A 24,108-nucleotide genomic window follows, 5' to 3' on the forward strand; every position below is an offset into this window, starting at 1 on the left:
TGGAGATCATTTATTCCAACCACTTCTTTTGCAGACTAAGAAACACAGATGGAGAGAAGCCAAAGACCCTTGTTTAAAGTCACAGACATCCCAAAGCAGGATCAGAACCAAGGGTCCTCCCTACTACCAGCTCCTTGGAGACTCCTCGCTGCCAGGAATGACATAGGTGCTCAATGAATGTTTGTGGAATAAATGTCAGACTTATTGTCAATGTTTGTGGGATAAATATCAGACTTATTGTCAACTGGAAACTGAAAAAGTACAAAGGCCTTTAGTTGGAGACTCATAATTGTTTCAGGGAGCGCAGATTTGGAATGGAGTAGTCAGAAGAGCGTCCTAGGGTGCTTGGGTGACTCAGTCATTTGAGTGTCCGACTTTGACTCAGGTCATGATCTCATGGTCTGTGAGATAGAGCCCCGTGTCGGGCTCTGTGCTGACAGCTCAGAGCCTGGGGCCTGCTTTGGATTCTGTGTCTCCCTCTCTCTCTGCCCCTCCCCCCACTCATGCCCTGTCTCTCTGTCTCAAAAATAAAATTTAAAAAACATTAAAAAAAAAGATTTTTAGAAAAGTGTCCTGCTCATGTGGGGAAAGTAAGGTATTCTCGTGAGAAAGAGGGATGGGGTAAGTATATGATTTAGAGAGGAGGAGAGGAGAGGAGGGGAGGGGAGGGGAGGGGAGGGGAGGGGAGGGGAGGGGAGGGGAGAGGAGAGGAGAGGAGAGGAGAGGAGAGGAGAGGAGAGGAGAGAAGAGAAGAGAAGAGAAGAGAAGAGAAGAGAAGAGAAGAGAAGAGAAGAGAAGAGAAGAGAAGAGAAGAGAAAAACTACTTTTGGAGCTGATGGGTTGAGCTACTTCTGATTACTCTCTTATTGATTACTTCATTAGTGCTATCAAACAAAACTGTCACAGGTGCACAAAACAGCACCACTTGCCCTACCTACAAGCTGGGGATCAGGAATGATGGTTGAACTGACCTGCTGTTGTATTCCTAACTTCTCTTCCCTTCACCATCATGATATCACACACATGAACTGGCTCTCATTGTGGAAATATAAGTAAAAGTTAGTATGTGTTTTAACTGTAAGGTATACAAGCCAAATAATCTAACCTGAGCTCCAAAGCCCATCACTCAAAGATTTACATCAGGGCCACAGAGGAGGAGGGGATGACAGCACAAAACATCTGCAGAAACCTCTGGAAAACTGTGGCAATTATTCAAAATATGCTCAACCACAGAGTTATGGACTGAGTCTTCCTAATATTTCCAGATCCCACAGGACTATTTCATAATGGGTATGAATTAGAATTTAAGCTTCAGTAATCAGAAGGCTTTTTCCCCTTATATTAATAATTTCCCCCTTACCTTCCTTCTAATCAAATTCTTTTTCACTTTTTAATCCTCAGGTGTAAAATGGGGATGTTGCGATTAGAAGATCTCCTTAAATTTTTCCAATCCCAACAATGTATGACTCACAAATTCCAAATTTAGCTCCAGTGGGGGACTAGATAAAAAGTACAAGCATGGCCAAAACATGGTAGCAAAAAGTGATTAAAAAGAAGGAATATATTACTGTGGCCACAAGATTTACTATCAGCCTTACTACCCTAATTCTTCCTCATTTTATTCCACACAAGATATGTTTTCTTATAAATATCTATGCTCTCTGAAAACATGTTCAACATCACTAATCAAAAGAGAAATGCATATCAACCACAATGAGCTATCACCTCACACCCCTTAGAATGGCTGCTATCAAAAGAACAGAAAATAACAAGTGTTAATGAGATGGAAGAGAAATTAGAACCTTCATACACGGTTAGCGGGAATGTAAAATGGTGCAGCCAACTATGGAAAGCAGTATGGTGGTTCCTCAAAAAATTAAAAACAGAAATACCCTGGGACACCTTGGTGGCTCAGTCAGTTAAACATCCAACTTTGGCTCAGGTCACGATCTCATGGTTTGTGAGTTCAAGCCCCACATTGGGCTCTGTGCTGACAGCTCAGAGCCTGGAACCTGCTTCAAATTCTGTGTCTCCCTCTCTCTCTCTGCCCCTCCCTTGCGCTCTCTCTCTCTCTCTCTCTCTCTCTCTCTATCAAAAATAAATAAACATTAAAAAAAAACTTAAAAAAAAAAAGAACTATCCTATGATTCAGCAATCCCACTTTCTGGTATGTGTTTTGAAAAAATTCACAGAAGGGTATCAAAGAGATATATGCACGCCTGTGTTCACTGCAGTATTATTGACAATAGCCAAGAGGTGGAAGCAACCCAAATGTCCATCAACAGATGAATGGATAAAGGAAATGTGGTATAAATATAAAATTGAATATTATTCCGCCTTGAAAAAGAAAGAAATCCTGCAATTTGTGACAAGATGAATAGGTCTGGAGGACTTGATGCTAGGTGAAATAAGCCAGATACAGAATGACAAATAATGCCTGATTCCACTTTCATGAGGAATCTCCAATAGCCAAATTATTTCTCTCATAGAACTACAGTGTAGACAGAATAGTGGTTACCAGGATCCGGGTGAAGGGGGAAATGAGGAAATGCCGATCAGAGGATACAATTCACTGAAGCCAGATGAGTGAGTTCTGGAGATCTACAGTACAATATAGGGCCAACAGTTGACAATATTGTATTGTGTATGTAAAAATTTGCTAAGAGGGTAGATCTTATGTGAAGTGCTCTTACCACAGAAGAAAACATCTATTAAAAACAAGTAAATAAAAAAATGTTTAGAAATAAAGGGGATGAGGGGGAACTTTTAGAGGTGAGGTGATGAAGGTTTACAGCCTTGAATGTGGTGATAGTTTCATTAAGTGTGAACTCATTTCCAAACTCAACAAGTTGTTGTATACATTACACATATATACTTTTTTTTTTTTTTACATCAGTCATACCTCAATAAAGTAGTTTAAGAAAAGAAAGAAAAAAAAAGTAGTCATTGAGGGCTGGGGGAAGAAAGGAATTGTTTAATGGGTATAGAGTTTCAGTTTTGCAAGATAAAGTTTTAGAGGTCTATTGCACAACAGTGTGGACATACTTAACACTAATGAACTGTATGCTTAAAAATGATTAGAATGAGGGGCGCCTCGGTGGCTCAGCTGGTGAGGAATCCAACTTCGGCTCAGGTCATGATCTCACAGTTCATGAGTTTGAGCCCTGTGTCAGGCTCTGAGGCCCTGTTTCAGATTCTGTGTCTCCTGCTCTCTCTGCCCCTCCCTTGCTTGTGCTCGCTCTCTCTCTCTCTCTCTCTCTCTCTCTCTCAAAAATAAATATTTAAAAATTATTAGAATGGTAAATTTAATGCTGTATGTTTTTTTTAATGTTTATTCATTTTTGAGAGAGAGACTGCGAGCTGGGGAGGGGCAGAGACAGAGGGAGACACAGAATGTGAAGCAGGCTCCAGGCTCCGAGCTGTCAGCACAGAGCCCAACACAGGGCTTGAACTCACGAACCATGAGATCATGACCTGAGCCGAAGTCAGACGCTCAACCAACTAAGCCACCCAGGTGCCCCTAATGTTATATGTTTTTTACCAGAAGAAAAAAAACCTATGCCCAATATTAAAAAGAACTTGAGTAATGAAGCAAGCTACTTCAAAAAACCAAACACATGCCCGTTGTAGAAATGGCAGGCATATGTAAGTGCTTACCTCACTTGATGGAAAGCTACTTCACAACCTCCAGCTTCATGAACAGATTTTGCCTGATTCACAGACCAAGAAAAATTCTTCCTCTAACTCAAAGGCAACCCCAAATGCCTCTCTCTGCTCCCAGCAGGGCATACCACCACCTGGCATTCTCTATTCCCCAGATGGTCGCTGTATCATTTATTTTAGCCCCCCACTTAACAAAAAAGCAAAATGAAGCTAATATCATAGCCTATTTTTCTGTTCTTGGAGAAGCCGCCTCTGGATTTAGACCCACAGTCCAACCTGCAAATCCACCTGTCCTGTGCTCAGGTTTTCTACTCTGACCATACGTAGTCTAGAGAAGTCATTCAAGTTTGTGCTAACCTTCCAGCCAGGTGAAAGAAAGTTGGAGGCTGGTGCCTGTTAGTTTTACTACAATTGTGTGTGTGTGGCAGGGGGTGTCCCCGTCAAAGGACATCCAAATGAATTGTCATGGGGAAGATTGGCCAAATGGTATTTTCAGTAATTGCTTTGCAGTTTACATTACATCTCCAGAGCCTTCAAGGAAAAGTCATGTGCTCTGCAGGTTATAACCCTGAGGTCACAATAAGTGTTGTATTTTACTTTAAAACTCACTCTCAAATTCACCATCTCCTTCTCCCCTACTCTCTTCCATTCTTCTTTCTGTCTCTCAAAGCAATCTAGATTCTCCCAAGGTTCAATTTATTCCCTAAATGAAACAACAGCCTGTTTACAAGGTCCATTCAAGCTACTCAGATTGCATTGTTTCAGTTCAGAAGTTAAAATTTCAGGTACAGAAGTGCCTCGTTTGTGGGAAAATTGGTTCCTTACAAGTTACTATGTGATAACCATAGTCCTGTGTCCTTCCATGAATGCCTGTGCTAATTTGTTTCATGAAATATTGTCTTGCCTGGCACATATTCCCTCTCTCTAAGCTTTCCTAAAAATCTTCCAAAAACAGCCAACCTAGCAGTAATATCTTTGACATCAGCCTTAGCAATATTTTTCTAGATATGTCTCCTCAGGCAAGGAAAACAAAAGCAAAAGTAAATCATTGGGACTACACCAAAATAAAGAGCTTTTTTGCACAGCAAAGGAAACAATTTTAAAAAAAGCAATCTACTGAATGAGAGAAGATATTTGTAAATTACATATCCAATATGCAAGTCAGCTATGCTCACCACTATACCACCAATGCTGCACGGCTGCAAATTATATGTCAAATATGGAGTCAATATCTAAAATATATAAAGAACTTATACAAGTCAACACCAAAAAAAAGCCCAAATAATCCGACTTAAAAATGGGCGGAGAGCCTGAATAAACACTTTCCAAAGAAGACATACAGATGGCCAAAAGACACATGAAAAGATGCTCAACATCACTCATCATCATGTGAAAGTGCAAATCAAAACCACAGGATATATCCTCATACCAGTCAGAATGGCTAGAATCAAAAAGATAAGAAATAACAAGTGTTAGTGAGAATGTGGAGAAAAAGGAACCCTTGTGCACTTTTGGTGGGAATGCAAACTGGTGCGGCCGCTGTGGAAAACAATATGTAACTTCCTCAAAAAAATTAAAAATGGAAATACCATACTACCAATAATTCCACTACTGGGTATTTACACAAAGAAAATGAAACCACTAATTTGAAAAGATATATGTGCCCTTATGTTTATTGCAGCATTATTTACAATAACCAAGATATGGAAGCATCCCAAGTGTCCATCGATAGATGAATGGAGAAAGATGTGGTATATATACCTAATGAAATATTACTGAGCAATAAAAAGAATAAGATCTTGCTATTTGTGACACCATGGATGAACCTAGAGGGTATTATGTTAAGTGAACTAAGTCAGACGAAAGAGACAAATATGATATGATTTCACTTATATGTAGAATCTAAAAAACCAAAGCAAACAAACAAACAAAAAAAAGCAGGAACAAACTCATTAATAAGAGAACAGACTGATGGTTGCCAAAGGGAGGGGGATAAGAGGATGGGCAAAATGGGTGAAGGGGAAAGTAAACATGGGCTCCCAGTTATGAAATGAGAAAAGTCACAGGGATGAAAGCCACAGCATAGAGAATATAGTCAGTGATATTGTAATAGCATTGTATGGTGACAGATGGTAGCTACACTTGTGGTGAGCATAGCATAACATATAGAGTTGTTGAATCACTCTGTTATACACCTAAAATTAATGTGACATTGTCCATCAACTAAACTTCATTAAATTTTTCAATTAAATAAAATAAAAATAGCCAGCCTGCCAATCATTTGGCTAGTACACCAAATATAAGGTTATTGGGAGGATAAGGAGAATAATTCATTCATTTGTAAATGTGGTGGCTCGTATGACATCAACTGAGCTAAGCTGGAACTACATCTCCCAGAAGTCCTTTCTCTGCATGGTTCTGGGTTAGGGTTACACCCACAAGAGAGTGTGCAGGAGATGGGAAGGTGGGGGAAGTGTTTACACTGAGATAGACAGAGGGAACTGGGGCACGTGCCGTTGTTGTCCACTCACACTCACTGATTTCTAGGCCCAATTTGTTGGCTTTGGACACACCCAGGCTCACAGTCCTGTCCATTTCTGGCTGTATCTGCTCCTTAGCTTCTCTGAATCCTGGGCCACGATGAGCAGCTTTGGGGTGAAATGTGCCAGCAGGTCACCCACATCATTGAAGTTGGAGGTTTGGAGGCATTGAGAGACTGATGTGGGTTCCACTTTATCTTTATGGGTTCCAGTTTGCCATTTCTCTCCCCCATTTCATGTCCATCTTCCCTTGCAGACTGTTGGCCTCACTGACCTCAGGCCCAGCACCAGACCCAGACTAACCAGACTTATGTATACTACTCAACCAGCTCCCACAATTGCATAAGGTCTTATATCTATAATAAATTCTTTATATCACATATATGCTTCTGCTTCACTGATTCAACCTAACTAATTAATGGAGGAAAGAAGTCAGCAAATGACATGTGGAAGCTGAAATTCTTTGGTCCAATCAAATTGTTCTCTATAATGGCATTCTCTTGGATGGCTGAAGAGAAAGGTGGTGGCATTCAGATTCAAATATGCCATTTTCTTGTGAACCTCACTGTGAGCAGCACCCAGAACAGCTTCCAGCCTTCCTTGAGCTCTCTCTTCATAGTTGTACCCTTACCCTTACCTATTGGTTCTTGTCTGTTTAGAGTCACTTTATATCTGAAATCAGACCTGTGTATATCAAATTATAATTGCTTGCTACAAATATACAGTTTCTTCATTTCTCATTAAGCTTTATCTAGCAATAATTCTGAAAACTTCAGACCCAAGAATCTTTCCTTTATGGGATGGAGAAGAACACTGGCTACAGGTCAAAACCAGCTCTGTTCAATCAGACCTTTGGGCAAGCGCCTGAATCTCTTTGGATCCTCCAACCTCCACCTGCAGAGAGAAAGAACTGGAATTGATCTCTCAATACCCCTCCATCTTCAAACATTCCATTCAAAATACATCTTCTAAATAACACTCTATATACACTAAGAGAAGTTTCATCTTTAAAGGAGCTGGAAGTAAATTATTTCCAGATGCAAATATTTAGACTTTTGTACATTTTCAAAAATATGTCAAACCACAGACACAGCTATATAGAAGCATATTTCAGAGTGAAACACAGTAAATTTAATATTCAATCACTGTTACCAAGTTTTTTTTTTAATTTATCTGCTGTTTAATTTACATCCAAGTTAGTTAGCATATAGTGCAACAATGATTTCAGGAGTAGCTTCCTTAATGCCCCTTACCCGTTTAGACCATCCGCCTCCCACAACCCTTCCAGCAACCATCTGTTTGTTCTCCATATTTAACAGTCTTTTATGTTTTGTCCCCCTCCCTGTTTTTATATTACTTTTGTTTCCCTTCCCTTATGTTCATCTGTTTTAAATCTTAAAGTCCTCATATGAGTGAAGTCATATGATATTTGTCTTTCTCTAACTAATTTCACTTAGCATAATACCCTTCAGTTCCATCCATGTAGTTGCAAATGGCAAGATTTCATTCTTCTTGATTGCCGAGTAATACTCCATTATACACACACACACACACACACACACACACACACACACACACACACACACTACATCTTCTTTATCCATTCATCCATCAATGGACATTTGGGCTCTTTCCATACTTTGGCTATTGTCAATAGCACTGCTATAAACATTGGGTGCATGTGCCCCCTCAAAACAGCATACCTGTATCCCTTGGATAAATACCTAATAGTGCAATTGCTGGGTTATAGGGTAGTTCTATTTTTAATTTTTTGAGGAACCTCCATACTGTTTTCCAGAGTGGCTGCACCAGTTTGCATTCCCACCAGCAGTGCAAAAGAGATCTTCTTTCTCCACATCCTTACCAACATCTGTTGCTGCCTGGGTTGTTCATTTTAGCCATTCTAACAGGCGTAAGGTGGTATCTCATTGTGGTTTTGATTTGTATTCCCCTGATGATGAGTGATGTTGAGCATTTTTTCATGTGTCGGTTGGTCATCTGGATGTCTTCTTTGGAGAAGTGTCTATTCATGTCTTTTGCCCATTTCTTCACTGGATTCTTCGTGTTTTGGGTGTTGGGCTTGATAAGTTCTTTATAGATTTTGGATACTGACCCTTTATCTGACATGTCATTTGCAAATATCTTCTTCCATTCCACTGGTTGCCTTTTAGTTTTGCTGACTGTTTCCTTCACTGTGCACAAGTTTTTATTTTGATGAGATCCCAGTAGTTCCACTTTTGCTTTTGTTTCCTTTGCCTCTGGAGATGTGCTGAGTAAGAAGTTGCTGCGGCAAAGGTCAGAGAGACTTTTGCTTGCTTTCTCCTCTAGGATTTTGATGGCTTCCTGTCTCATGTTTAGGTCTTTCATCCTTGTTGAGTTTATTTTTCAGTATGGTGTAAGAAAGTGGTCCAGGTTCATTTTTCTGCACATTGTTATCCAGTTTTCGCAGTACCACTTGCAGAAGAGACTGTATTCCTTCCATTGGATGTTCTTTCCTGCTTTGTCAAAGATTAGTTGGCCATATGTCTGTGGGTCCATTTCTGGGTTCTCTATTCTGTTCCATTGATCTGTGTCTGTTTCTGTGCCAGTACTGTCTTGATGATTACAGCTTTGTAATGTCTTGAAGTCCAGGAGTGTGCTGCCTCCAACTTCAGTTTTATTTTTCAAGTTTGCGTTGGATATTCAGGGTCTTTTCTGGTTCTATACAAATTTTAGGATTGTTTGTTCTAACTCTGTGAAGAATGCTGGTGTTATTTAGATATGTATTGCATTGAATATGTAGATTGCTTTGGGTAGTATTGACATTTTAACCATGTTTGTTCTTCCAATCTAAGAGCATGGAATATTTTTCCATTTTTGGGGTGTGTCTTCTTCAATTTCTTTCATAAGCTTTCTGTAGTATTCAGTATATAGATTTTTCACCTCTTTAGTTAGGTTTATTCCTAGGTATTTTATGGGTTTGGTGCAATTGTGAATGGGATAGATTCCTTGATTTCTCTTTCTGTTACTTTATTATTGGTGTATAAGGAACACAACCGATTTCTGTGCATTAATTTTATATCCTGCAACTTTGTTGAATTCATGGATCAGTTCTAGCAGTTTTTTGGTGGAATCTTTTGGGTTTTCCATATATCATGTCATCTGCAAAGAGTGAACATTTGACCTCCTCCTGGCTGATTTGGATGCCTTTTATTCCTTTATGTTGTCTGATTGGTGAGGCTAAGACTTCCAATACTATGTTGAATAACCATGGCCAGAGTGGACATCGCTGACCGTAGAGGGAAAGCTCTCAGTTTTTCCCCACTGAGGATGATATTAGCAGTGGGTCTTTCATATATGGCTTTTATGATCTTGAGGTATGATCCTCTATCCCCACTTTCTTGAGGGTTTTTATCAAGAAACAATGTTGTATTTTGTCAAATTCTTTCTCTGTATCTATTGAGAGGATCATGTGGTTCTTGTCCTTTCTTTTATTGATGTGATATATCACATTAATTGTTTTTGCGGATATTGAACCTGCATCCCAGGTATAAATCCCACTTGGTTGTGGTGAATAATTCTTTTAATGTATTGTTGGATCCACTTGGCTAGTATCTTGTTGAGAATTTTTGCATCCATGTTCATCAGAGAAATTTGTCTATAGTTCTTTTTAGTGAGGTCTTTGTCTGGTTTTGGAATCAAAGTAATGCTGGCTTCATAGAAAGAGTTTGGAAGTTTTCCTTCCATTTCCATTTTTTGGAACAGCTCCAAGAGATTAGGTGTCAACTCTTCTTTAAATATTTGGTAGAATTCCTCTGTAAAGCCATCTGGCCCTGAACTCTTGTGTTTTTTTGTTTTTGGGGGGTTGGGGGGGGAGACTTTGATTACTAATTCAGTTTCTTTACTGGTTATGGGTCTGTTCCAAATTTCTATTTCTTTCTGTTTCAGTTTTGGTAGTTTATATGTTTCTAGGAATTTGTCCATTTCTTCCACATTGTCCATTTTATAGAAGTATAATTGCTCATAATTTTCTCTTATTATTGTTTGTATTTCTTCTGTTCTGGTTGTGATCTCTCCTCTTTCATTCTTGATTTTATTTATTTCAGCCTTTTCCTTTTTCTTTTTGATCAAACCGGCTAGGGGTTTATCAATTTTGTTAATTCTTTCAAAGAACCAGCTCCTGGTTTCATTGATCTGTTCTACTGGGTTTTTTTGTTTGTGTGTTTTGTTTTGTTTTTTGGTTTCAATAGCATTGATTTCTGCTCTAATCTTTATTATTTCCTGTCTTCTGCTGGTTTCAGGTTTTATTTGCTGTTCTTTTTCCAGCTCTTTGAGGTGTAAGGTTAGGTTGTGTATCTGAGATTTCTTCCTTCTTTAGGAAGGACTGGACTGCTATATACTTCCCTCTTATGACTGCCTTTGCTGTGTCCCAGAGGTTTTTGGGTTGTGGAGTTATCATTTTCGTTGGCTTCCATGTACTTTTTAATTTTCTCTTTAATTTCTTGGTTAGCCCATTCATTCTTTAGTAGGATGTTCTTTAGTCTCCAAGTATTTGTTATCTTTCCACATTTTTTCTTGTGGTTGATTTCAAGTTTCATAGCTTTGTGGTCTGAAAATATGCACAATGTGATCTCAATCTTTTTGTACTTGTTGAGGGATGATTTGTGTCCCAGCATGTGATCTATTCTGGAGAAGGTTCCATGTGCACTCGAGAAGAATGTGTATTCTGTTGCTTCACGATGAAATGTTCTGAATATATTTGTGAGTCCATCCGGTCCAGCGTGTCATTCAAAGCCATTGTCTCCTCGTTGATTTCTCCTGTCCATTGCTGTTAGTGGGATGCTGAAGTGCCCTACTATTATGATATCAATAAGTTTATGTTTTTGCTTAATTGATTTATATATTGGGGTGCTCTCACATTTGGAGCATAAATGTTTACAACTGTTAGGTCTTCTTGGTGGACAGTCCCCTTAATTATGATATAATGCCCTTCTTCATCTCTTGTTACAGTCTTTATTTTAAAGTCTACATTGTCTGATATAAGTATAGCTACTCTGGCTTTCTTTTGTTGACCATTAGCATGATAGATGGTTCTCCATCCCCTTATTTTCAATCCAAAGGGGACTTTAGGTCTAAAATGGGTTCTTGTAAACAGCATACAGATGGATCTTGTTTTCTTATCCATTCTGTTACCCTATGTCTTTTGATTGGAGCATTTAGACCATTGATGTTTAGAGTAAGTACTGAAAGATATGAATTTATTGCCATTATGTCGCCTGTAGAGTTGGAGTTTCTGGTAGTGTTCTCTGGTCCTTTCTAGTTGTTTGTTTTTTGGTTTTTGGTTTTTTGTTTGTTTCTTTTGTCTTTTCTCCCCTTAGAGAGTCCCCCTTAAAATTTCTTGCAGGGCTGGTTTAGTGGTCAAGAATTCCTTTGATTTTTGTTTGTCTGGGAAACTTTTCATCTCTCCTTCTATTTTGAATGACAGCCTGCTGGATAAAGAATTCCTGCCTGCATATTTTTCCAGTTCAGTACATTGAATATATCCTGCCACTCCTTTCTAGTCTGCCAAGTTTCTGTGGATAGGTCTGCTGTAAACCTGATCTGTCTTCCCTTATAGGTTAAGGACTTTTTCCCCTTGCTGCTTTCATGATTCTTTCCTTGTCTGAGTATTTTGTGAATTTGACTATGATATACCTTGCTAATGGTCGGTTTTTGTTGAATCTAATGGGAGTCCTCTGTGCTTCCTGGATTTTGATGTCTGTGTCTTTCCCCAGGTTAGGAAAGTTTTCCACTATGATTTGCTCACATAAATTTTCTACTCCTTTTTCTCTCTCTTCATCTTCTGGGTACCCTCTGATTCTGATGTTATTCCTTTTTTTCTTTTTTTATGTTTATTTATTCTTGAGAGAGAGAGAAAGTGAGCATGAGAGGGAGAGGGGCAGAGCGAGAGAGGGACACAGAATCTGAAGCAGGCTCCAGGCTCTGAGCTGTCAGCACAGAGCCTGACACAGGCCTGAACTCACAAGTCACAAGATCATGACCTGAGCCAAAATCAGATGCCCAACTGACTGACCCACCTAGGTGCCCTGATGTTATCCCTTCTTAATGAGTTGAGTTCTCTAATTTTTATTTCATGGTTTTTGCCTTAGTCTCCCTATTTTTTTCTGCTTCATTATTCTCCATAAATTTGTCCTCTATATCACTGATTTGCTGCTCTGCCTCATCCATCCTTGCTGCCATGGAATCTATTCAAGATTGCAGTTCAGTTTAGCAATTTTTATTTCATCCTGACTAGCTTTTACTTCTTTTATCTCCACAGAAAGGGATTCTAGTCTATTTTCAACACCAGCTAATATTCTTATTATCATGATTCTAAATTCTCATTCAGACATCTTGCTTGTATCTGTGTTGATTAAGTTCCTGGCTGTCATTTCTTACTGTTCTTTCTTTTGGGATGAATTCCTTCATTTAGTCATTTTGAAGGAAGAAAAGGAATTAATAAAGTAAAAAAAAAAAAAAAGCTGAAAATTAAAAAAATTTAAAATAACACAAAGAAATCAAATAAAGAATGCTAGATCCTAGGGGCACCTGGGTGGCTCAGTCGGTTAAGCCTCCGACTTCGGCTCAGGTCATTATCTTGTGGTTCATGAGTTTGAGCCCTGCATCGGGCTCTGTGCTGACAGCTCAGAGCCTGGAGCCTGGAACCTGCTTCAGACTCTGTGTCTCCCTCTCTCTCTGCCCCTCCCCAGCTCACATTCTGTCTCTCTTTCTCTCAAAAATAAATAAACATTTAAAAAAAATAAAAATAAAAAAAAGAATGCTAGATCCTAGGTGTGTTTTGGTCTGGTTGTTGAAAGAAGCTTGATAGATTAGAGAAAAAAGGGAACTATAAGAAAAGAAAAAAGGAAAGAAAAGGGAAAAAAGGAAAACGTTTGAAAATTTGAAAAAATGAATACAATAAAATAGAATAAAATGATGAGAGTAAAACAGAATTTAAAAAATTATAAAAAAGTTAAAAATACATGGAAAAAATTAAAGAAAAATCTTGTTAACAAAAATGAAAAATAAAAATAATTTTTTTCTGTCTGTATTCAAGAATGAGAAAATAAAATTAAAAAATGTAATAAAAGGACCAGAGAACAAAATGAAGTATGATTGAAATTACATTTGGTTTCCTGTAGAAGTTAAGCTATAAAGCACTTTATAGTCCATAAACTAAGCAGGCAGAGAGACTTGTGTTTGTCAAAAGTGGTATTGGCCCAGTTGGGCAGGGCTTAGTGTCATGGTTCCATTTTCCACTAGATGGCACTGCTTAGCTTACTGGGGTGGATTGCTGTGGGGCATGTAGGTGTGTATGTGCATGCTCATGCTCAAGAGGGGTGAAATCGGTGTCACCCAGCTACCCAGTCTCTAATATCAGAATTCTCTGCTCTCCACGACCAGCAATCAAGCATCCCTCCTTTGTCTCAAGCTTCTATCCACTCCCCACTTCTACACTGTCTGTGACCAAGTCATCAGACAGCCAGGCAGCACCTCCCTCCTGAGTTTAATCTCAAATGCAACTGTGTTTCCCAACCCCTCACTTCTGAGGGATAGCGGCTTTGACCGGCTCAGATCCCCTGGTGGAGGGAGGGTCTCGCTGAGCAACGGCCAGGTGCGGGTTCACCCCCAGGAACCTTCTCAAGACAGCACTGCTGCCGATGCCCAGAGACATCGGCTGGGTGCCAGTCCACCCCAGAAAAAGTTCGTGTGATCTTGTGGCAGCAGCGTTTCAGGGATTATGGAAAATCACAACACACATCTGGCACCAGGCTTCACCCTTAACGTCCTTGTTCCAACACCAGCGAATGTGGTTGTTCTCCATGGTCTGCTGGGATCTTTGCCTGTGAGGAGACCGCACAGCCTCTAGCAAATGTCCTCCCAGCAGGGGAACCACCACTCCTCGTGTGGCCCATGGACCCCTCGGACCTTGCTCTCTGCTCCTGGGGATTCATCCTTTCCACCAGAACACCGTCAGGTATTGAACTGCAGAGTTTCAGACTCTATGCTCCCCCTGTTTATAAAGTCTTAATGGAATTTAAACCCTCTCCTTTCTCCTTTCTCCCTTTTTTGTTCAGTCCCTGTGGCAGTTTCCACTTTTCCACTTTCTCTCCAGCTGCTTTTGCGGGGATGCGGGGTGTTCTCCCATACTGTCCCCCATCTCCGTCCTGTCTCCGCAAGCAAAAACAGCTCCCTGCTCTCCGTGGCTTCTCTCTCCCCCCGTTCACCTCTCCACGCTGCGTACCTGCCAAGTTCTGTGGTTCAGGTGTGCAAATTGTTGTTTTAATCCTCAAATCAGTTTTCTAGGTGTGCAAGATGGTTTAGTGTTGATCTGGCTGCATTTCAGGGACAAGAGAAGCAAAAAAACCTTCCATGCTATTCCATCATCTTGTCCCCTCTTCTCACTGTTACCAAATTTAAGTCTAATTTTTAGCATACTTATTTACATGGTTTTTGATCCTTTTTTTAATTTTGATAATCTTGTTTCTTAAATGTATACTGCTCAATCCTATTTGGAAGTATGTGAAATATAAACTACAAGGAAATATTAAATATTTCAGCAGCTCTAAAGGAAAACTACTATAGGTTGAAACTCGTTGATTATGTCACCTGGGAACAACAAGTTAATACATTATTTAAGGTTGCTGGGAAGAATACAATTCTCAAAGGGCCTTGATTGACTTCTGGGAAGTGAGTTCAGCTTGGGGAAAAAAAAATAAGCATAAAGTTTTTCTGACTTGACCAAATTCACATGGATCAAAAGAGCCTTAGTCTTTGTCTTTTAGGAAACCTGCCTCATCGACCTGGGTCCTCCATGCTACCTGAGCTGATGCATACCTAGACCCAGGTCCCCACTTTATGTGAGGGACATCAGACATTAATTTCTGAAGAGTCTTGAAGATATACAGTGAGCTGTATATCTCACTTTATCACCAGTCTCTGCCCAGTGATGATCAGGTGTCTGCTGCAGAACCAAACCCAGGGGCCAGAGCTCTGCCCTCTGTGGACAGATGGCCCAACTACTTGGCTGCCTCCTTTCCCAAACCTCCCGGCATTTCCTCTGAGTCCATTTTTTTCTGGACAAGGACAGGTAATTCCGAGGGCAAAACTAAGAGCCCAGAAGGCAGAGTCAAGAGGCATGGAAAATCATGATAGTAGCATTGAGCCCTAACGGAATGAGGCACACATGTGTCTTACTTGATTCTAGAATTTCTATAGACCAAGGGCTGCTGTGTGCCTCCTGTTTTCCCTCTTTTTGAATGGGAGTGTCTATTTCAGCTAGCCTGTGCCTGTACCACCATAGTGGGACACATAATCTCTTCAGTTCACAGGTCTCCAGATTGAGAAGGATGATACTAAAGGAGAAAGATTTGAGGAGCAACACCCAAGGGCCCACATTTGAACTTGAACCTTGAGGCTGAGCCTGATTTCATAATGAGATGAGACTTTTGTAGGGACTTTGGAGGACTGAATGTATTTTGCATGTGGAAAGAATGTAAACAATTGTGGTCAGAGAATAGATTTTGTTTTAAAACATATTTGAAACATGACTTCAAAATGCTTCATTCTCCCATTGGAAAGTAGTCCCCTCCATTTGATTCTAACCAAGCACTTGGGACTTCTCCAACCCATAAAGTATGGCAGAAGTAATGCTGTATGGCTTCTGAGGCCAAGTCAGAAATGGACATGCAGCTTCCACCTACTTTTCTCGGGATTCTAACTCTCGGATCCATGCTGGGAAGAAGCCCAAGCTGCCACATGGAAAGAACATGTGTAGGTATTCAGGCCAACAGCCCCAGCTAAAGTCCAACAACAAGACATGTGAGTGAACAAACCTAGATCATTCCAGTCCTAGCTGGCAAGTCAACCCCAGCCTTCAAGTCTTCCAGCTGAGGGGCTCAGATGATGCAAAGCAGAGACAAACCCATCTCCGTGGTGCCCTTTCCAAATTCCTGACATACAGAATTCTTAAGTATAATAAACAGCTGTTGTTTTGCACCATTAACTTTGGGATGGTTTATCAGGCAACAATACATAACTGGAACTACCTGCCTGTATTCCCTGTCATTGCTGTAGCTGTTGGGGCATTCTATCACTACATGCCTCAGCCAGGACTGGAGACTGCAAGGCCTTTGGGTCCTGCTCATTTTCTTTCTTTTTTTTTAAGTTTATTTATTTATTTTGAGAGAGAGAGAGAGAGAGAGAGAGAGAGAGAGAGTAGGAGAGGGGTAGAGAGAAAGAGAGGAAGAGAGAGAATCTCTCTGTGCTGTCAGCACAGAGCCTGATTTGGGGCTTGAATCCTCAAATTGTGAGATGATGACCCAAGCCAAAAACAAGAGTCAGAGGCTTAACAAACTGAGCCACTCAGGTGCCCCTGGATCCTATTCCTTTTCTATCTCACTGAGTATCCCCCACCAGCATTGCAACGTATGAGGCTAAAATCCAGACCCTGTCCCTCCCTCACCCATTCTGATTTGCAGGATCACTGCCTTGTGGATGAAACACAAGATAGTACAAACATGATGGTGAGTAACATGGTCATGACTAGGCAGTAAATAAGGAAAATGAAATCAAAGTCTAATAGTTGAATTTGGCAATGTGGTTGAAATCAAAGTCTAATGGCTGAATTTGGTCTGGTGAGCAAAGCCTGACATGTCTGAATTTTTTTGTTTGTTCTTAATCTGTCCTGGCACCTCCATCTAGAGCATTGCCTTACATCTCAAGTTTCCCTTTGGTCTACGACAAGGACCAGTGACCAGTGGATGACGGGCTTCTGGAAAATCTCTAACTTTGCTTGGCAGAACCCCACGCCAGGTACCAATCCTCAGACCCCTCTCTAGGCAAGCCAGGATGTCCTGTGAGGGAGAGAGTGCGGCCGCAGCGATACTTTCCCACAGTCAAATCTCCTGGTCAGCACCCACCCCTCCTCCTACACACTCAGTCCCAGTCTCCTCTGGGTCTGAAATCTCAAGGCTTCAAGGAAGTGAGATGTTCTCCTCCCCAAATGGCATCTGGCACACAGCCCCTGTGTCTCTGTTCCCTGCCTCATTCTGCCAGCCAATGCCATCAGCATCAGCTTACTGAAAATCCACCCCACAGTACATGCCCAACTAATGACAGCAATGCCAACAAGAAGACCCACTGCAGGGGAGAGGGCCACAGGATTCAGTAAAATAACCACCAGAGTTACTAGATTGCCAGCTGATAAGGAATATGGCAGCAACCCCTTTTCACTGGTGTGACCTCTTGGATGGCGTATCCTAGAATGAGGTGACAAGGCGTCTGTGGAGGGCAATGCAGCAACCCCGGGTGTGGGTGGTGAGATTAGGAACAAAAAATGGAAATTGACAGATGGCAGATCCTGCGGCCAAGAACTGATTCTTCAGTGTGACATGGTTGGCATACAGATTTTAAATAGACTTTGTAAAGGTCAGGTTATTTTACCACAGATCAAGCAAACCTTTGGCTTCCATAAGGTCTAAATTTTTTATTTGCTTTGCTTTCACTAATGTTTCTTTGCTTTCCAGGAACTTCAGAAGAAGGTAAGTGGGGGGAGAATGGGAGTGGCAGATCAAGGAGAATTTAAGTCCTGGATCTAAACTTTGAAATCCTAAAATATTTCAGTTATAAAAAGATGTCCCAATTTCAGAACCCAGTTCTGTAAACACTTTTCGGAAGTCAGGAGACTTGCAGTGATTTCATTTGGCTGACAAAATTTTCATTCGCCTCTTCCATATTTCATAGTGTCACTAGCTATAGTTTCCAATCTCTGAAATCCTAAATTAACACGGACATCTGCTTCTAACAAGTATAGTCAGAGCTGTCCTGCCACCACCAGTTTGCAATCATAAAACCAAAGAAAGAAAAAGAAGTGAAAAAGAACAACTTGGCACAGCTTCCAGGAGCCAGGATCTTTCCCAGCTCACCCCCTCCTTCAGTACCCCCTCCTGTCTCCCACCATGTCTCAATCTAATGTCGTAACTCAACTGCCAAATGCACATCATACCAAACATCAGCCCTGACTCTATTTGACTGCAATTATTCAAAAATCACCAAGTTGTCATCAGAATAGAAAACAAGAACAACGAGGGGCGCCTGGGTGGCTCAGTCGGTTAAGCGGCCGACTTCGGCTCAGGTCATGATCTCGCGGTCCGTGAGTTCGAGCCCCACGTCAGGCTCTGTGCTGACGGCTCAGAGCCTGGAGCCTGTTTCAGATTCTGTGTCTCCCTCTCTCTGACCCTCCCCTGTTCATGCTCTGTCCCTCCCTGTCTCAAAAATAAATAAAACGTTAAAAAAATTAAAAAAAAAAAAAAGAAAACAAGAACAACGAAACTTTGTGAACACATATTACAGTCAAAGATTCCGTACACCCCCAGCCATGTCGGCCACGACATGCTTGTAATGAGAACTAACTCCTTCTGGGTGGCCGGCCTCTGCCTTGTGGCCTGATAGCCATGAAGTCTGCCTGACTTGGCTCCCACTCCAGGACAGCACCATCCATTGGAAATGCAATGCAAACCTCAAATGTGAGCTACACACATATTTTTTTTTATTGAAGTGTAGTTGACATACAGTGTTATGTTAGTTTCAGATGTACAACATAGTGATCCAACAATTCTATACATTACTCAGTGCTCATCACAGTAAGTGTGGTCACCATCTATCACCAAACAACAGTATTATGATGTTACTGACTACATTCTGTCACTGTACTCTTCACGTCTATGACTTACTTATTTTATAACTGGAAGTTTGTACCTCTTAATCCCCTTCACCTATTTCACCCAACCCCTCAACCACTCTGACACCACCAGTTTGTTGTCTGTATTTATGAGTCTGTTTCTGCTTTTTTTTTGTTTGTTCCTATGTTTTATTTCTTAGATTTCACATATAAATGAAATCATATTTGTCTTTCTCTGATTTCACTCTGCGTAATATCCTCTAGATCCATCCATGTTGTTGCAAATGGCAAGATTTCATTCTTTTTATGGCTGAGTAATATTTCATTGTATATATATACACCACGTCTTTATCCATGCGTCTAATGATGGACGCTTAGGTTGCTTCCATATCTTGGCTATTGAAAATAATGCTGCAATAAATATAGAGATGCATATCTTTTCAAATTAGAGGTTTCATTTTCTTTGGGTAAATACCCAGTAGTGAAAATACTGGATCTTATGGTATTTCTACCTCTAATTTTTTTTTTTTTTTTTTAGGAAACTCCATACCATTTTCTACAGTGTTTTCACCATTTTACATTCCCTCCAAAGGTTGGTGAGGATGTGGAGAAAAGCGAACCCTCGTGCACCATTGCTGGAAATGAAAATTGGTACATATACAACTTTTAATTTTCCAGTAGGCCACATTACTCAGCAATCAAAAAGAACGAAATCTTGCCATCTGCAACAACATGGATGGAACTAGAGTGTATTATGCTAAGTGAAATAAGTCAGTCAGAGAAAGACAAATATCATATGATTTCACTCCTATGTGGAATTTAAGAAACAAAACAGATGAACATATGGGAAGGGAAGGAAAAATAAGATAAAAACAGAGGAAGGCAAACCATGAGACTCTTAAATACAGAAAACAAACTGAGGGTTGTCGGAGGGGTGTTGGGTGAGGGGATGGGCTAAATGGGTGATGGGTATTAAAGAGAGCACTTGTTGGGATGAGTACTGGGTGTTACATATAACTGATGAATCACTGGGTTCTACTTCTGCAATCGTTATTACACTATATGTAATAAAATAAATTTAAATAAATTTAATAAATAAAATTTAATAAATAAAATAAATTTAAATAAAATGTAAAAATAAATAAATAAATAAATAAATAAATACGAACAATAAACAGGTGAAATTAACTTCCAAAATGTTTTTAATCTAATATGTTAAATTGTAATTTCAATATGTAAGCAATATGTAAAAAATTATTGAGATATTTTATATTCTTTTTTCATACTTAGCCTTCTAAATCAGGTACGTATTTACACAGTTCAAACTAGCCCCATTTCAGGTCTTCAACAACAATATGTGGCTAGCGGCTGATTTATTAGACTTCACAGCTATGTACAGATAGCCTGTCCTTATTTTTATGACTAAATATATTCTTTTCTAAAAGAAAGTGTCTCAGGGTGCCTGGGTGGCTCAGTCAGTTGAGCTTCTGACTTTGGCTCAGGTCATGATTTCACAGTTCATGGGTTCAGGCCCTGCATCAGGCTCTGTGCTGACAGCTCTGAGCCTGGAGCCTGCTTCAGATTCTGTGTCTCCCTCTCTTTCTGCCCCACTCCTGCTCACACTTTGTCTCTATCTCTATCTCTCAAAGATGAATAAACCTTAAAAATTTCTAATAAAAATAAAAATAAAAAAATTAAATTAAATTAAATTAAATTAAATTAAATTAAATTAAAAAGTGCCTCTCCTCGATTCGGCAACTGAAATGGGAATCCCTATTGCCTGCAAGTAAGCTTATCAGAAAAAACTCAAGACATCTAGTTAAATTTAAATCTCACATAAATAATGAGTAAATTTTTAGTATAAGTGTGTTGCAAGTATTGCATGGGATATACTTATACTAAAAAAATGATTCATTGTTTATCTAGAATCCAACTTTAAGAGAACTGCCTGTGTTTTTTATTTGGCAATCTAGCAACCCTACCTGAAAGGCATTAGTAGAAGTGAGTCTTCAGCTAAAGGAAAGTACTTATTTGGTAGGCGAGCAAGGCTTTCTCCCATGAGGAACACAATTACAGTAATGAGGGAGAGATATGTCATCAGACAGCCAGTAAAGGCAGGAAGGGCTCAAATGTATTCTACCTTGATCTAGAACAGACAGAAATGTACTGGCAATCCTACCAAAAGAAAGAAGTAGGAAATGGAGGGAGAGGTCAAAAATATGGCAAGTGAGTGAGGCAGCAGAAGATGATAGTGCAGCAGGAAGTCAGAGACAGACTTGCAGGGACAGCCACTGTGTTCAGGGTGAGAACCACCATTATTAAGGCTGAGAAATGAGGGCACCTGCCAGAAATGTGCACAGGCTGAGCAGGAAAGGGTGCTGACTCTCTGGAGCCTACACCTCTCCATCCTGTTTTCTTCTTCCCTTTCCATTAATCTTATAAAGTTACCTGTATATCTCATAAGAATATACATTTTGCAAGACCTTGATCTTAATGTCATATCTGCAGCTTTCCAATTTGCTATGGGTTTTCTTTGCTAATGAAATTGTCTTTTATTTTTATTTCATGTATTAAGAGTTCTGGCAATTCATGAGGAAAGAAAATCAAGTTTGTTCAATGTGTTAGCTATTCCTTTGTGTGCTCCAAGTAAGAGGGTGAAATATGTCGCCCAAACTCCTAAAATTCCCCCCCAAATTCTAAACCAGTAGCCAATTAAAGCTAAGGAGCATAGGGATTACAGAACTCTTGGGAGAGGTGTTTTTCAGATTGCCTAAGTGTTGAGTACTTTAAGGCTCAGGGATGAGATCCAGACTGAGTCAGAGGTCAGAGGTGAGGTCTTGAGAATCTGCATTCCTAACCATTTCCCAGATGCTAATACTGTTGGTCCAGGGCCCATACTTTGAGAACCAATGCCTTAGATAATGAGAGAGTTTCCATGGCGGCATAAATAGTACCCATCGAGACTTTCTGCTCTATTCTACAGTTATAGCCTCCTCAAGTTGGAAACCCCAAGAACATAAACTGCATCGGCAGCGGTCCTGCAGGGCCAGTGGCCTCTGTTGTTGCTGTGGCTCATGCAGTTGTGTGATGTGGGTTTTCACATCATGAGTCAGTCAGCTTATTTGGAGCTCTGGAGTTTGGAGGAGAAAGCCTCTCAAAGGTGATCCTTTGAGAACAGGTATCCCAAGCCAGACTCTTCCCACTCCCAGGTCATTTCTGCCCCTACCCCCTCCATCACCCACTGCACTTCCTTCTAATCAGCACTGGAGCGCTAGTCGGTCCTAGACTGTCCTCGGCCTCCAGCCAACCCTAGACTGGGTCACAGCAGAGTTGCGTTCCCTAATCCATCATCACCCAAATCTTCTACCCTATCATCACCCAAAAAGTTCACTTCTGGATATAGAAAACCTTTCATACTCTTTTCCTGAGCATGGTAGTGAGGAGACCACTTAACAGCAGGACTTCAGTTTCTTGGGTTATGTAGTTACTTCCTATCCAGAAGAAGAGAGCCTCACACTTATCAGTCCCAGGCAAATGAGGAATATGGAACTCTACCTAAAGGCAGTAATGATGAGACTTAGTGAGATTTTCAGTACTTAAAAAGCCATTCCCATTTTCTAACCTCTCCTGAGGTTATACCTTTATCTTCCTCAGCCTAAACACATTCTTCCAGCAGGCTGCTGGGAGGCCAACCTGTTCTCTATTCCTCTTCTAGAATTTTGTCCCCTTAGAACCCTCTACAAGACTTCCTGTGTACCCAGGTCCCAGTTGAACTTGTCATCCACCCAATAAGGAATAAATACTATTCCTGTAAGGACTTAATAACTAAAGTAAATGGACTTATAAGGGATGTACAAGATGAAATATAAAGAAACCAGATAGATTCAAAATACCTCATTACTTTCTCCTCACCTTTGTCCCTGTTCTGTGCCAAGAAGCCCAGATACCCTCTCTGCTCTCTTTTACCCCCAAGAATACATAACATTAAGCCACACTAGTCACCCTTGCCCTTCTCTTGTCGAGAAAAACCACTCTACCTTGACCATCCACTGATAGTGAGCCATTCATTTTGGCCAGAAAGGAAGTTTAGGCAAAATCAATAATGGCGAACTAGGAAGACATTGAGCTGCCTCCTTACCTCAAGTGGGAAACATTCTTCAGGGGGAACTTGAAAAGGGTCTTTTGTTTTTATGTTTATTTACTTTTGAGAGAGAGACAGAGTTTGAGCAGGGAAGGGGCAGAGAGAGAGGGAGACACAGAATCTGAAGCAGCTCCAGGCTCCAACCTGTCAACACAGAGCCTGACGCAGGGCTTGAACTCACAAATTGTGAGATCATGACCTGAGCCAAAGTCAGAAGCTCAACTGACTGAGCCACCCAGGTGCCCCAAAAGAGTCTTTGAGAACCAACAGAGAGGCAACATACTGGTTGCAAGAAAGACCTTGATTCCCACTCAGTCTCTGCTTACCGTTTTGCCCAGAGTTGTAGCTAGCCGAGCTGTGCCCTTGTGCCCAATTATAGAACTAAACAAATTTATTGCTAATAAATGTGCATTGCAAATTAAGTAAATCTTAAAGTGCAAGCGATTATTACCCTTCTAATATTCTTAGTGAGGTCAGCCCGTTTCCACATGAAATAGCTAATTTATGGAATCCATTTGCCATTTGCTTTAGATGCAAATTTCTCTGGATATTAGAAATCAAAACTAATATTCACTTTGCAAACTCTTCTTCTCTTGAAAGGGACATGACCAGGGAATCTTCCAGTAGTCTGACCATTTGAGTGTTCTGATAAACTGTACTTCTTAAACTGTGGTCAATAGGACCACCTTCATCAGTAATACCTGGGAGGCTTGTTAAAAATTCTTGACCTCCTCCCAAACCCACTGGGGTGAAGTGGGGACTTTCCCAGGGGGTCTTTATTTCTAACAAGCTCATTTAGAAGACTAAATGAGCTTTATGCTCACTTTATACTCATTTAGTGAGCTTTATGCTCACTAAATTTTGAGATCCACCACAATAAGTAGTTTATATTTATCCCACAAGTGTTTAATAGGCACCAATGTACTTAGAAAGCAGTTAGGGGTTGACAAAACTACACGCCCTCTGAGACTCCAGTTCCTCTGCTGTGTAATTATGCTGCCATTATTATGGCAAAAGCTCTACCTTTATTCTAGATAGAATTCGACACTACATTGAAGAAAGTC

The sequence above is a fragment of the Puma concolor genome, chromosome C2, assembly GCF_028749965.1.
Source record: "Puma concolor isolate L17-30 chromosome C2, mPumCon1.1.hap2, whole genome shotgun sequence".
Lineage (NCBI taxonomy): Eukaryota > Metazoa > Chordata > Mammalia > Carnivora > Felidae > Puma > Puma concolor.